Source organism: Lytechinus pictus, chromosome 9, assembly GCF_037042905.1.
Source record: "Lytechinus pictus isolate F3 Inbred chromosome 9, Lp3.0, whole genome shotgun sequence".
Classification (NCBI taxonomy): domain Eukaryota; kingdom Metazoa; phylum Echinodermata; class Echinoidea; order Temnopleuroida; family Toxopneustidae; genus Lytechinus; species Lytechinus pictus.
The window spans coordinates 6,574,990-6,589,130 of NC_087253.1; positions in this window are offsets into that span (position 1 = coordinate 6,574,990).

Genomic DNA, 14,141 nt, shown 5'->3' on the forward strand with positions numbered 1-14,141 from the left:
GTCATAGCACATTCAGAATCAATACATATGGGCAATTCCATAAATAATGTATGTCCGACCCCCTATATGTGGGACCTTCATGAAATTTTCTGTCTCTGATTTTTTGTTCTTTTGATAGTCTGTAATGCTCTCAAACGACCATGACTTGGTCAGTTCATGAAGTAAAGTTCAACTTTAGAAAAATGGGGGTCGGACGTACACAAGGTTGATTATTTTATGGAATTGCCCATATGCTTATATGCAAAATGCAGTGTTATGTATGATTATCTTTTAAATCTGAGGGTGGCCCCAAACTTTCGGCCTGTACTGTACACGTAGGTTTACTATTTTCCTTCCCCTTGCTTTCATAATGAATGCAAAATGAAAAATTACTCCCAGACAGTTATTAATGATATGAGTGTCAAGTGAGTTGATAACTGATCATTTACTGAAAGAGATTTGTGCCGCAGTTGGATTGCCAAAATTATATTAAACCCGAGATGAGAATATTGGCCCTAGAGGGTAGCTTGTCACAAGGGAGAAAATGGTACAATAGGTGGACTGTTCTCAAAGCGAGGACGGGGTGGGATGTAGAATCAGAATCATCGTCACATGGGATAACAAAGTACAAATGAGGACTGCACAGCTTGCACGGTAGAATAAGAGTTTTACTCTTCACAAGGGAGAAAAGGGTTCAATAGGGTGACTGTCGGAACTCCAAAGGAGGTGGGATTGGGAGAGAGAGTTATTCTCATTATGAAGGAGAAAGGGGGAGGGGTTCTAGAGCTAATATTATACTCGTCACAAGGGAGAAAAGGGTACGATAGGTGGACTGCTCTCAAAGCGAGGATGAGGTTTGCATGTAGAATCAGGTTTATCCTCATCCGATGGGATAACAAGGTACAAAGGGGTACTGCACTGCTTGCCTGGTAGAATAAGAGTTACACTGATCACAAGGGAGAAAGGGGTTCGGTTCAATAGGGAGACCATCAGGACTCCAAAGGAGGTGGGATTTGGAGAGGGAGTTATTCTCATTATGAAGGAGAAAGGGGGAGGGGTTCGAGAGCTAATATTATACTCGTCACAAGGGAGAAAAGGGTACGATAGGGGGACTGCTCTCAAAGTGAGGTGGGGGTTGGGTTGAGAATCAGAATTATCCTCACATGGGATAACAAACTACAAATGAGGACTGCACAGGTTACACGGTAGAATAACAGTTTTACTCTTCACAAGGGAGAAAAGGGTTCAATAGGGTGACTGTCGGAACTCCAAACGAGGTGGGATTCGGAGAGAAAGTCAGAACTAGAGTTATTCTCATTATGAAGGAGAAAGGGGGAGGGGTTCTAAAGCTAATATTATACTCGTCACAAGGGAGAAAAGGGTACGATAGGGGGACTGCTCTCAAAGCGAGGATGAGGTTTGCATGTAGAATCAGGTTTATCCTCATCCGATGGGATAACAAGGTACAAAGGGGTACTGCACTGCTTGCCTGGTAGAATAAGAGTTACACTGATCACAAGGGAGAAAGGGGTTCAATAGGGGGGCCATCAGGACTCCAAAGGAGGTGGGATTTGGAGAGGGAGTTATTCTCATTATGAAGGAGAAAGGGGGAGGGGTTCGAGAGCTAATATTATACTCGTCACAAGGGAGAAAAGGGTACGATAGGGGGACTGCTCTTGTACTTTGTTATCCCATGTGATGATGAGGTGGGGGTTGGGTTGAGAAACAGAATTATCCTCACATTGGATAACAAGGTACAAAGGGGTACTGCACTGTACGCCTGGTAGAATAAGAGTCATGTTCGTCACAAGAGAGAAAATGGTACAATAGGGGGACTGTCGGGACTCCAGCTGAGGTGGGATTTGGAGAGGAAGTTAGAACTAGAGTTATTCTCATTACGAAGGAGAAAGGGTGCTAAAGTGGGAGGGTTTCTAAAGCTAGATTCATGCTCATCACAGGGGAGAAAAGGGTACGATAGGGGGACTGCTCTCAAAGCGAGGATGAGGTTTGCATGTAGAATCAGGTTTATCCTCATTCGATGGGATAACAAGGTACAAAGGGGTACTGCACTGCTTGCCTGGTAGAATAAGAGTTACACTGATCACAAGGGAGAAAGGGGTTCAATAGGGGGGCCATCAGGACCCCAAAGGAGGTGGGATTTGGAGAGGGAGTTATTCTCATTATGAAGGAGAAAGGGGGAGGGGTTCTAGAGCTAATATTATACTCGTCACAAGGGAGAAAAGGGTACGATAGGGGGACTGCTCTCAAAGCGAGGTGGAGGTTGGGTTGAGAATCAGAATTATCCTCACATTGGATAACAAGGTACAAAGGGGTACTGCACTGCTTGCCTGGTAGAATAAGAGTTACACTGATCACAAGGGAGAAAGGGGTTCAATAGGGGGGCCATCAGGACCCCAAAGGAGGTGGGATTTGGAGAGGGAGTTATTCTCATTATGAAGGAGAAAGGGGGAGGGGTTCTAGAGCTAATATTATACTCGTCACAAGGGAGAAAAGGGTATGATAGGTGGACTGTTCTCAAAGCGAGGATGAGGTTTGCATGTAGAATCAGGTTTATCCTCATCCGATGGGATAACAAGGTACAAAGGGGTACTGCACTGTTCGCCTGGTAGAATAAGAGTTACACTGTTCACAAGGGAGAAAGGGGTTCAATAGGGAGACCATCAGGACTCCAAAGGAGGTGGGATTTGGAGAGGGAGTTATTCTCATTATGAAGGAGAAAGGGGGAGGGGTTCGAGAGCTAATATTATACTCGTCACAAGGGAGAAAAGGGTACGATAGGGGGACTGTTCTCAAAGCGAGGATGAGGTTTGCATGTAGAATCAGGTTTATCCTCATCCGATGGGATAACAATGTACAAAGGGGTACTGCACTGCTTGCCTGGTAGAATAAGAGTCATGTTCGTCACAAGAGAGAAAATGGTACAATAGGGGGACTGTCGGGACTCCAGCTGAGGTGGGATTTGGAGAGGAAGTTAGAACTAGAGTTATTCTCATTATGAATGAGAAAGGATGCAAAATGGGGAAGGTTCTAAAGCTAGAGTTATATTCATCACAGGGGAGAAAAGATACAATAGGGACTGTCCTCAAAGTGATGTGGGGTGTAGAACTAGTGTTTACCTTGTCACAATCGGTACATTAGGGGTGGGGAGGAGGTTAGAACTATCTGGGGACTGTCCTCAAAAAGGGTGGGGACAGTGTGTAGTTCTAGAATTATACTCATCACATTCAGACACAATGTATAAGGGAGAAGGTGGTACAATAAGGGAGCTAGCCTCTAAGGGAGGTCTCATGCAGCCTTGCAGAACCTACGACCCTCTGTTTCATAGCTTTGGGACTTGAAATACAATCCATTCATTCACTCAGATGAGAATTTGTGAAAATAATTGAATTTATTATATTACTCCATACAAAGTGATACAAGAACAATAACATTGTAAATCTATTTTTTTATCAAGGTTATAGAATTTCAGCAGAGCTCTCATCCGAAACCTTATTATCGCCCTTTAGAAAATATAGATTATGCTACATAAGCTGAGATTCAAAGACTACATCTTATGATTATTCATGAACACTATACAGTGCGTATCAAAAAAAAGTTTACACTTTGAAAAAGCCCTGGGAATTAAAAAATATACAACATGTGGGTAATTTTTTCACATATGATCTTGGGTTTGGGTCTCATCTATCCAATGAAAGTAAAAGTTTTGACAGAATGTTACACTTGAGTGAGCACTGTCCGTTTTTGTAAAGCTCGCAGAAATCTGTTTGCGCAGAAATGCTCCTTTTCACGCTGTGTCAAGGTGAAAGGGCGAAATCAAACTTACCCTGCACAACATTTCTCATACATTTCCCTTGCACTTTTAGTCAACTGAAATAAAAACGGATACATTCAAGCACTTTGTAACAAATTTGCCACCCAAATTGAAATTTCAACACTTAGTTAGCACAACATTCACCCTTTTTTTGCCAGCTGGATCTGAGGACATTACTGAATCTGAACAAAAATTTATATCAGACATCTCCAGCATTTGTTCACTCTGTTTTTATCATTTAGAGTGGGTTTACATTTCATTTTTCATTCAATACTTGTTTCTCCAAACTTTTTCCAAGCTTGACAATGATTAACAAAATGAAAATCAAGCCTAAGCCATTTCATGTAAATCACAGCTCAGGGTAAAGCAAATATCGTCACAATGGCCTTGGTGTGTGGGGGAGTGGGGTGGGGCGCAATGCACTCTTCGAAGTGTTTTGGGCAAGGAAACAAGTTAAAAAAGGGAAAAGATATCTTCAAATTAATTTCACTATCTAAATTCCATGTGTTCTTTATGATTGTGGTCTACTTTTATTCGCATAACTATTTTAAAGTTCTGTGCAAATCATTTTGCACTAACTTTTCAAAAGTAAGTGGTGCTCACTCAAGCGGAAATATTTTTCGACAGTTATATCGTCATTTGCTTAAATAGATCCGTACCAATGTTAAAATGTGGAAAAATCTTCAGGATATGACAAATGTATGATTTTACAGGATTTTTTCTAACTTTTTTTGATACGCACTGTAGAAGACAAAAAAAATAGATGGGATTTGTAATGTGCCAAATCCACTCTAAAGAATGCTTAACATAATTCACAAATTACAGTAGTTTCAGCTTCTGAAAAAATGATATAAATTATATACTAGAAATTGATTATAAAAAGTAAATAGCATTTCCCGTTTCTAGACAGTTTTTTTTTAAACAAAGTCTCTGCACAACCCTATCCCTAATCTTTCATGTTTTGAGAAAATAAGAATAAAGTGTTGTTATCGCCACAGGAGTAAATGTCAGACACCATTGATGTTGTTAAACAGTGCTTGACCTCTGAAACTTTCAAACAATACCTTCAAACATTTATCTTCAATTATTCTTAATTTCTTTTATAATTTCCTAAAAAGCGCCTTGAGCACTCTACAGAGTGGATGTGGCGTGATATACATGTAAGTCTAATTATTATTATTACTAGTATTATTAAAGGCACATTGTACAAAATGTTCAATAATGTACAAAATGTACTTGTACATTATAGATTTTCTGTTTGAGTGGATGTAACGGGTGTGTGTACACATGTATGCCTTTTTGTGTGCAGCTTGCCAGGATCAGATGATAAATACCTCTCAAAGTCTTTTTTAACTTTAACTTTTACTTCTTTCTACATACTATATCTGCATACTGCTCTCTCACTGGGAAGGTATTTTCTTTGTACATGTATTCCACACATTCTTGTTGTCAGAATATTCCCTATTAATAATAATGATTTTGATTATCATAATGATAATGATATTAATGATAATAATAACAATAATGATAATAACATTAGTGATAATAATTCTAAACTACATTACAAATTGGACGCATTTGAGATTGAATCAACAACAGTACGCCAGGCTTTACGACCTGATATGAGAGTTGGTAAATTTTGTTAACATAATAATAACAGGCATTTATATATCGCAATCTATCTATAAATAATCTATTCCAAGAAGGTGCATTGTTATTATTAATATTACCCCGGCTTTAGCCCGGGCTACCTTCCAGCGCTCGGTACATTCAAGGAATTAATCCTGCCGGGAACCCATTCTCCTCACCTCGGTTGATTGCAGCACAATGGGGGTAAATTGGGGAAAACCTGGCTGGGATTCGAACACATGTCCCTCTGAAGGAAAGACGAGAGTCGTAACCACTAGACCACAGCGTCCCCACATTGAATAGATACTGGTTAATATTTGTTTCTTCTGTCCATCATTTCAGTCAAAAGGGAAAAGCTGGTGGAAAGAAAGGAGGAGTGCAGAAGACGAAGGATAGAAAAGCGGAGGGAGAGAAATTGGTGAAGAGCAAACTGAAGAAGATGGAGTCCCTCCCAGACAACCATTACGCAAGAGCTGGTGTCGGCACACAGGTATGTTACACATTCATGATTTGTTCTTAATCTTTGTAAAGATGCTGTTTATTTGGAATGTGTTGCTACCTAGATATATAACATTCATCTCCTTAACCCCCCCCCCCCCACCCTCCCAAGAAGAAAAATAATAATGACAATATAAACATCACAAGTCAAAAAGTAAGCAATCCGGAAAAAAAAATACATAGGGCTTGGGGCGATATCACCCCCGAAATGCTCAAAAGAACATTGAAAACTAAAAAAGTAGCCCAGGGCCTCATCTTTAATACAAAGAGTCAAGATTGATCCAATCAATCACAACCATAGAAACTAGCAAGTCACCGTCCAAAATACATGTTTATTTCAAATATTTTCTAGATATGTGTATTCATACATTCACTGTTTTTTTTTTACAATTTAGTATGCTTCTCTTTGTTTTCAAAGGACATTGTGCTGATTTCCTAAAGAATTTTTTTTTACATCGATGGTTTTTCATAGACTTAAGGTTGATCGGATCAATCGTAACTATGGACGGCAAGCAACGCCAACATCCATTATGCATGTTTTTTCAAAAATATTTTCTAGTTGTGATGTTTATTCATGCATTAATTGTCTTGAAAATTCACTGTGCTTCTTTGTTTACAAAGGACATTGTGCACATTTCCTGTAGTAAATATCATGACAACGATGGATTGGATCAATGGTAAGTCTTTGTAAGACGGGCCCCTGGGCTCTGTCTTTTTACAAAAAGTTATGATTGATCCAATGTTAGGAGACTATTCATCAAATATACACATGCCAACTCTGACAAATTTCCATCTTACTAGTCTTAAGGGTACGAAACTCGATCCCAAGTTTTCCAATTGTAAATTATAAACAAGGCCCCCTTATCTGACCTTTGTTGGAGTCCTCTGTTTGCCGTTTTGATAATTCATTTGTGACTAGACACTGTTTGCTTAAGGTCTACAAACATAGAGCTATTGGTATTAGATCTTAGGTTAAAACAAATCTTTATTTTGATTGGATAATTTGTTTTTCTTCCACCAAATTTTGTAGCAGTTATCCAAAATACACTCTCCAATAATATTCAAAATTGAGAGACAATTTTTTACGGAAATGATGATTACATGTAAGGTTATAGTAAAACCGCATATTTCTGTTTTATAGGTGAGGCCATTTTGAACCTTAGAGAAATGTTGGTAATTGAGATATTTGGAAATAAATTGCTTCTCGTACCTTCATGTCATAAAATTTGAAGGGTTGTACTTCAGGCTAAAAATGATATAAAATTGAATGAATAGTATTTTATACACAAACACAACATGGAATATTGGATCGAACTGGATGAAAAATAACAAAGTTATCAAATTGTAAAGTCTTGCATTATATTTATAGAGATTCAGTTGTATGGGTTATCATGAATATGCAATTACTTTATGTCATGTTCCGTTTTTCAAAATTAGATATTATATAAAATATCAGTTTTTGGAAATTATCCCCTTGTAACAGAGCAATGGTGATCTTACACCTTGAGTCAGTAGTTATTCCTATTGTTACATTTTTGAACCACAATTTGGAATACTCACAGTACTTATTGAATGAAAGAAATAGAAATGGGAGTTGACCTCATCAGGTTGCTTATAATACAGACATGTGTAGAATTGATTAAACAATATACATGTAAATTGTAATGCAAAAATCAAAACTGCCACAACATTATATATTATTTTTTATCCTATTTTATTAAATAAAATCTTCAGCTATCTGTTTGTTTAATTTTACTCTATCTGTTTAAATAACATTATTTTTGGAATAAAAGGAAACAATTTAAATAAAGCACAGAGCGAGGCTATAGAAGGCACATACATAATCATCTTGCCCAGTCTTTAAAGGTCCAAGTACATGTCTATTCAGAGTTTATAGCAAGATGCGCAGCGCCTGCAATGTTCATAAATGTATCTGAAGGAGTTTTATGGAACATCTGGGCTGAGAGGAGGTCCAAAGATGATCTTTTCAATCTCCTCAACGTCGTTGGGGCACGGCATCATCCCCCGCTTGCTCTCGTTTTCCGTTACCGTGTCCAGCATCTGCTGTAGCATCTGGGAGCACGTCGTCTCGCGAATCAGCCGCCTCACGTACGGCTGCGAAATGTTCTTCAGCATCAGCACAAGCAGGGCCAGGTCCTGCTTGTCCAGGTCCGGATTGGAGGCGATGAGCCCCAGATTGGCCCGGATCTCGTTGTTGTTTCTGCTGCGGAAGAAGTTGTAGAAGTCCTCTGCCTTGCTGGATGAGGTCTTTCCCCGCTGCGATTCATCCATTATGATTTTGACCTGTCGTGTGGTCCCACTCATTTGCACTGGTGTGGTGAAAATTGATCCAAGCAAAGAATCAACTATCTTCGTAACCCTCAAGTTTTCAGTGTTAATTGCACCAAGCAGTTGTCTGATCACAATATATAGAGATTCAAAGGGTGTGGTTGCACTGCCACTAAAGCAGCTGAGTAACTACCATTCAATCAAGCTTTTGTTTGCTATATGCTTGATGGACCATCACATTCCAGGGATTGGAATTCCCAGGACAAGTCTACATGAATGATGCGCACTTGGTAATAATTGTTTTCTTTATTGGTGGAGGTGGAAACTGGAATTCCCCTGGTTATCTGGGTCTGTCGGCCAAATCTATTTCCTGATGTTTCTCTGATCAATGAATATTAAATTGTCTGCTGCCCTCTTGTGAATCAAGTCAGTAAGTCCAGAAGTCTTCATCGGTTGGGTACTTCCTTTTGCAACCCCGGTGATTTGTTCAGTGATCTGACACAGCTTTGACAGGGACTTTGGTCCTGCAGGAAAGAGAAGGCAAATAAGAGACACTTGTTTTGAAATTGGATGCATTTATAAGTACTGCAATGTTCTGATAAAATATTTAAAGGGCAAGTCATAGATGACAACAGGTGGGTGTAAATTAAGAGCGACTTTAACCTTATAAAATAGACTTTGCTTTTTCAACGCCTAAAGGCCACCGCACACCTTACGACCCGACTGGTCTTCATGCGACTGGCTTGCGACTGATCGAGTTGAGGGAGATGAATCGCAAGGTGGTCATAAGCCTCGACACCGCATACCTTGCGATCCGACTACCACGCTGTCTGCGACTCACGCATGCGCTTTTGCTTTTTGCCATAAAAAGTGAAAAAATGCGCTTACTACTGTGTATGCGCGTTGTTTATCATATACGCGTCGTACAACTCTGCTGTCTGATTGGCTGGAAGTTGATTGAGCTTGCGATCCAGTCATAAGGATTCGACACTATGTCAAATCCTTCTGATTTTCCTTGCGACTTGTCTCTGACCGGTCTGCAACGATCAAGCTGACAAGATCTGTGACGTCACATCTCCCCCACTCAGTCGCAAACCAATCGCAGACCAGTCGGGTCATAAGGTGTGCGGTGGCCTTTAGAAGACTGGGGGGGCTGATTCAGCCCCCTGTTATGACCTCGGCCGTCAATCGCGCGATCGGGAAGATAATTTGCACGCGCGTTACCCATGGCATAATCTACAAAACTATAAGATCAAATTCTGCGAAAAATCTTAATTATGCTAATTTATGCGTAAAATTAAAACTTTGCTCTAATTAACTAAATAATGCCCCTAAAATGCTGATTTTTGGTTCACAGCCTCTTTATAGGAATCTGATTAAATGTACTTTTTGAAAAATATCAAAATAAAATTTTTAAAAAATATTCAATTTTTTTGTAAATTTATTATCCTGTATTTCTTTGTTTTTTACTGTTTTTCAATGGAAATTGTCAGGGACTGTATTTTGACCATAAAAAAGGTGAAATTAATTGATTTTAATCAATAAAAGGAAAAATATTGACACATTTATGAATTTTGGCTAAAAACACTATTTGCATTGGAATTTACATTTTGGAGCAATTTCGAAACTGCGTACATTGGGGTACTTGAAAGTAAAAAGTCAGTGAGCGATGCGGTAAACAAATTTTGCGCAGCGGATTTATCACGAAAAATGTCGAGGGGGAGGCTGAATCAACCCCACCCCCCCCCCCCCCCGTCTCATTAGGGTGAAGAACGACTGAACCTTTCTTACATGCTTAATAATCACCGATGAACATTTTAATGGTTATCATTTTCTGCAAGAAAGGATCACCAGTCGTTCTTAAAGTTACTCTGTTATGAAACCGCCCCCTGGGTATTGATAGAAAGGATATTGAGGAGAGTGAAAAAAAATCACATTGATCATCACACCCACTCCCTGTTTGTATGGTTTGTTACCATGGCACCCACTATCAAACAGATTGTTTATAGCATTCCATATTTATATTTGTGTTTCCCTTTCTCTATGTGGGCTTGTAATTTTGTGTTTATTTGATTAGAAAATTTTAAAAGGAATGTTAATTTAACATTCTTTTGCATGAGTAATGTAATGAATGGGTTGTTTGTTTGTGTGTGAGGGGGATTATAAAAACCTGCTCCATTCATATACATTATTGTTCCTTGGAATATTTTTTTGGTAATAGTATGAGTAAATTAAGCAATTTTATCTTCAATGAACTGATAAACAATGGTGGAATTTTGCCAGAGGAGCAGGCATAGACATGTATGCCTATTAAAGGGATGGTCTGGGCTGAAAGTATGTATAGCTTAATAAATAGAGTAGAATTCACTGAGCAAAATGCTGAAAATTTCATCAAAATCGGATAACAAATAACAAAGTTATTGAATTTTAAAGTTTAGCAATATTTTGTAAAAACAGTCATCATGAATATTCATTAGGTGGGCTGATGATGTCACATTTCCACTTGTTCTTTTGTATTTTATTATATGAAATTATGTTTATTCAAATTTTTTCCTCCAAGACCTAGAAAAATTGGATTGACAACTGATTTAGTGCATTAGATATTTATTGCTGCAACTTATTTCATTATAAGGGAGACATATTATTCACACAAGTATGAAATAATGAAAAAATTATGATTATATGTAATAACATAAGAAAACGGAAAGTGGAGATCAATGTGACATCATCAGCCCACCTAATGAATATTCATGACGACTGTTTTCACAAAATATTGCTAAACTTTAAACTTCAATAACTTTATTATTTGTTATCCGATTTTGATGAATTTTTCGGCATTTTGCTCAGTGAATTCTACTCTATGTATTAAGATATTAATATTTTCAGCCCGGACCATCCCTTTAATGACGTTCCTATCTTTCCAATGGGTGCTACATGTACATTAGTGTTTATGAGATTTTTATTTTCCCTTCACTATCGGTGTATAATGGGCAATATCTGATTTTGTTATGGTAATAAAGGACCATTCATTTTGTGAAATGTTCAAAAGAAGACACAATATATGAAGTTCACTTCAGATGAGATGATACAAGCCCACAAAAGTAGTAATTTGAAAACATGATCACGAATCCAATTACCATGTTTATTGACATCAATACGATGATCATATTGAAAACTAAACTTTTATTACAAAAAGAACATGATGTATACTCTTGAAAAGAAAGAAATGAGAAACTTTGGAAATGTGCCCTTCACTCATCCATAAGCTCTCATGAAAATAGTGTAAGGTTTTTAGTTCCAAAAGAGCTGATTTGGGGTTTTGAATGCATACTTTTGATCATTTGCATGAATAGGAATTGCTCTGTGTACATGTATGCACATTGTCCAATTTAATAGGTACTTCATTTTTTTTTAGTTTAACCTCATGAAATTGGTGAGAAGTGAATGCTTGCGTAGAACAACATTATAACATATACATGTAGATATTTTTCTTAGTTATGTAGAATCAGTGACATATTCAGGTTATTACGGAATCACGTGATCATAGCTGTAAGGGTCGTTTGTTTAAAAATTCATAGGAAATTATTGAAGAGAGAGAGTTTTCAGGGACCCATGCGATTTTAGATTTAAAATGTAAAGGGAATTGCAGCAACTTTTTGATACAGAGGCATGACATTCACAATCCACATTCAGAGCTGCCAACCGTATTAAAGTTAATTGGGAAAAAAACAAATCCTGAATTTCTTTGTATCTTATTTTCAATTCAATTTCAATTTTCAATTTTCAATTTTATTCAACCATCAGGTACAGACAATTACATAAATACATAATATAGATAATTATACAAATACTAAATATAACAATAGAATGATGGTTTGGTGACCCCGGAGAAAGCAGAGCTTATAAAAAGGGGCCACCGAGTTAAAATCAAGTCTAAAATCCTAATTTTCATAAAAATTTTGAAGAACATTTCATTCCAAAATCATTTGCATAATTCTTACAATTTAAAAAATATTATTCTTAGGGGAAAATCCCATTTATTGTTGCTTTCCTTAAAAATCCTACTGAATTGGATAAAATCCTTCTAATTGGCAGCTCTGCAAATTTGCAATGTACATGTACCTGCAACTAAGTATTGTTGGTTTGAGGTGATAATTTGCCTCTTCCTTTAATATTTGCTTGCATGCCATCAATATAATTTGAATAGTCATACAGGTACCAGTACATGTTTATTGCTTTGGATGCAGTAAATCAATTTTATGTTTATTTGAATTTGATCAACAAGACATGTTGATTGCCTGTACTTTTATTTCCCATATCCTAAACTAAAGTCATAAATTGGTATGGAACATAATGCTCATTCTATGGAATATGAATACAGGTAGGCTTACAGTATTAATTTTAAGGGAAAGTTCACCCCAATATTTTAATAAAGGGGGAAAAATAGAGATAAAATATTGGAGAGGTTTTGGAGATGTATCAAAAACCTATGTTGTCAAGTTTTAAAGTTTTTGATTTGGGGTGTCATGTGCGAGCAGCTCCCCTTCGTATCATGCTATATAAAGTCCATAAATCCCTATCTATGATGCAACATGCCAACCGTTCCCTTTTTAATGTACATGTATTTGGTCCTCTTATTTGCTATGAATACACCAAAACTTTTTTGTATGATTTGTTACTTTTTTTTTTTTTAATTGATCATGGAGTATGTATTATACACAGCGCGTGACACCAGCGCCGGTCCGACAGTCCTAGACCAGTAAAAATCACTGTCGGGCCAGTGACTTGTTACATGAAAAGAACAAGGAAATTCTCGCTTACGGGCACATGTTCAAAAGGGAGAATTATCAAGTTAGCAAGTAGAGTCGTTTCACATTTTTTTCAGCGATCTCACTACAACAGGGGGGCGATTGTTATATTGAGCCAAATTTTTAAGAATACTCTTTTTTGTAAAAAAATACTTTTTTTTTCCTTCTGAGAATACTTTTTTTGGTTGTAGAAGGTTGACAGGTGCAATATGATGAAATGAAAATATTATTTTTCTTTATTATAGGAGATATGAAATTACATGTCTGATAGGTACACATACATATGAAAACATGTAGCTAGACCCATTTTAGTAGTGGTCGCTTTTTTCTCGGCATTACAAAATTTTTTCAGGCCGAGTTATAAAAAAGCCAAAAGTGTATGAACATCAATGAATGTAAATTCTGCAAATAAAACAAGATTAAAGATGGAAATGAACACGAGAGTAATTCCTCTGTGTAAGGAATGAAGGTGTTTATAGGTTTGAAACCCTTTTCATTTCGTTCCAAGACGTACATGTAAATATCATCTAAATACACTTCTCTGAAAACTCTACAGTACACACAATTTACCTACATGTATATACAGCTTGGGTTTAGGTGTATGAAATACAGAGTTTAAATCTAAGACACCATTCACACTTTACTTTCTAAACCTAGTTTACTGGAAAGCGGTTCAGGAATCCAGTTTGGAAGATCACTTTGCCAGCGTTCCCATTTGACCCCCCGAAAGTGGTTTTCAAAACCACTTCACCTAAAGCGATCTTGTTGCTATGGGAACGTTCCCGGTGGGATACATGTACATGTTTCGCGCGAAATTTGAAACCGCAACATAGACATTCTACACACAATGTGTGGAGTAGCACGCTAAAAATTGGCGAAGATCGCTTCTTGAAGATGGGTTGTGTCCTCACATGTATGCTGAAATGAGGCAAAGCGATCTTGAAAAATATATTGCAAATGGGTTTCCCGAACCGGTTTAGAAGATCGCTTCCGAGACCGCTTCGACCGTTCTCATTACACGTAAACTAGTTTCCACTTAAAGGACAAGTCCACCCCAACAAAAAGTTGATTTGAATAAAAAGAGAAAAATCCAACAAGCATAACAC